Consider the following 2,888-nt stretch of genomic DNA (forward strand, 5'->3'; position numbering starts at 1 on the left):
TTAAACTTTGGTATTCGGGTTCTTGGAACGAATATATATACATGGTTAAAAAGATTTTATCATTTCCAACACTGAATTTGTAATGGTACCACAGAACCACCGGACGAGTTTCTATATTTTTGAAAGAGATTTAACAACCCGCCCCAAACTTGTCCACAACAAGTTGGTCCTGAAGTTTGTACGTCTTAAGTGAGTTTGCTTAAAACGTATCTCATCGGTTTCGGAAATGTATAATTCCATGAGTTTATAATAAACATCGTTCCCAAGTTCCATAATACCAATCTTAGCTTTAAAAGTTATAAAATCATGGCTTGACATGTCTTAACAAGTGTCATTTTCACTCAACAAGTATTGCTTACGAAAGTATGATTCTTTAATTGAGGCACAAAAGTAACCTTCTGAACCTTACATACTTCCCATCATCATCATTCATGCATCCTTGTCCAATTCATATATGGCAACTCTTGTCTTTCTCCTCTTATCTTGGTGGAGATACATACTTGAAACTTTTACCTTAGCCAACACTGATTGAATAAGAATTCATCCTTACTTATCACATTGAGAACTCCTCACATGTCTTATAATGCATTCTTGTTAAACTTGTTTTACCAACCAAAAATTCTTTCATACTAAATTCCATGTTTCGTGATCAACGATTAGCTTCCATGGCGCTACTCTGATTCCCACCGGTTGGCTTAAACTAATACTCTATTCCGTTAGAGCAATTGAGACTTCCATTCATGCTTATCACTTGAATACTTACTTCTTGAAATATCCTCAAAATCTTTCATGGTGCAACCAACATCACAACCTTACACTTGTCTTGTAATTTCAAAACTTGTGATAACTTATCTTATGCTCATAATACTTGACTTGGGGGTAAACTTTACGTTTTTACTGGTTGCATTTACCTGCTGAGGTATACATAACATACTTGAACTTGTTTCCAAACAAACTCAAATCCCTTTAACAACTCATCTAGCACTTGAACATATCTTCTTGAACATCTAATCCTAGTAGCTTCGTATTCTCGCATACTATATTTTGCTTAATCATACCAATGCTTGCTCGTTAATTTTTCTTTTAAAGAAAAACTTCGTAAACTAACGCACGGGTTATTGACGTTGGTGATTTTCTACTATATAAATACTGAGCTTAGGCCCTGTTCATTGTTCTAAAATCATAGAACGAGTTGATAACACATACGTGCCATCAAACCTAAACTCTTATAAGTCTAGCTCGCTCTACGAGTGTCGAAGCAAACCGGTTCCTAGAAAATCTCGTAAATTTTCAAAATATCAACCTCAATCACCCATACGCATAAATCTTTTAAAATTCTTTAAACTTTATAGTTCAACTTCATAATGAGCCTTAGCAAGTCAATTAAGCAAAACATAGGTTTGAGAGATACGTCATAATTCCACATAATCCGTGAACCTTGTGATTTCTCATAACTTTGCACCGCTTTAACTTCCTACTTCATACCTCATGCATAAACATCTGTAATTTTCCTTCTAAATGCCGGAACATCTATACTCTTGATCTTGACTTGTTCTTGATTCTTAACACATTAATTTCCAAAGCTGCCTTAAACCGTATCGATTTCGTTGATAATTGTCCAAGCCTTTTTCCTTGGAAATCTTAGGATGTGATATGCATTGGTTACTTGATGTCATAAATTATTTTCGTCATATAAAAGATTTTTGTGAAGACATCTCCCCAATAATGGTTGCAAACCATTGGAACGAATTGGTAGAAAACAGAAAATTTCGTCCCAGGCTTGCTATTGGTGAGCTTCTCCAACTCTATTTTTCAAAAACATTCTTTACATAGAGTTTTTATTCTCAAGTATACAATGCACATCATTCATTCCTATCATCGTGAAATATTCTATATCATATGCATGGCAACATCAACCTTTTTCGATACAATTCTTGGCACGTCGGAAATCAATGCCTTAATCCTGATAACATAAATCTTCCTCTACTACGAATAGCTTACATCATCACGTTGCCACTTACGCAACTTTTCAAACATACATGTCCTTAACTTCATCCATATAATACCCTTCCTGAGAGCCTACTGACTCCGTCAACATACGTCGAATTCTAACTATCTTGTAACCTTACTTTGTCATTCCAGAATATCCTAAACTCGTTCCAACAACAACTCTTACCGAACTTTCGGTCATGCTTAGATATATATATATATATATATATATATATATATATATATATATATATATATATAGCCATCTTCTTCACTTACGGGTACATGAAATATTGCTAACATCTTACCCGACATTGTTGGAACATTCCTTCTTAACATGTCTTACATTCCCGGAGGATTCACACTTCTACTTGATTAGTTCACCGGCCACCTTTTGGCACGATCAAACTACTTCATCACATACTTCATTCCTCCTGGGTCCTATTCAGCTCTCAGGCATTTATTCTAATCGTTGAATGCTAAATTGAGTTGATCAGGCTCAACTAACAACAACAACTAGAACATTTACCCGGAACCCAATGGTCCCACTTCCTTTGTTGTAATTTAATGACCCAAGGCACGGTCTGAATCGACCTGCTCTGATACCAAATGTAACACCCATACCAGACGTATCTAGAAAGTCTAGCACGTGCGTTGAATTTAGTACTGAATACATTAAAATATACAACAATAAAATTACGAATGAATATTATTTACAACAACATGCGTTCGTACAAAGATACACTACTCATCTTTTCTAAAGTATAACAAAATACATCTTTGTAGTCCATAACATCATGCTGCGCGTACGAACGATCACTTGTTGAAACATCCATTCGGCTACTAGCTTGCCATCCAACCTGTTTATCTGAAACAAATAAGGATTGGGATGAGACATA

The sequence above is a fragment of the Medicago sativa genome, chromosome 5, assembly GCF_051527215.1.
Source record: "Medicago sativa cultivar Bolivia chromosome 5, Bolivia_mono, whole genome shotgun sequence".
Lineage (NCBI taxonomy): Eukaryota > Viridiplantae > Streptophyta > Magnoliopsida > Fabales > Fabaceae > Medicago > Medicago sativa.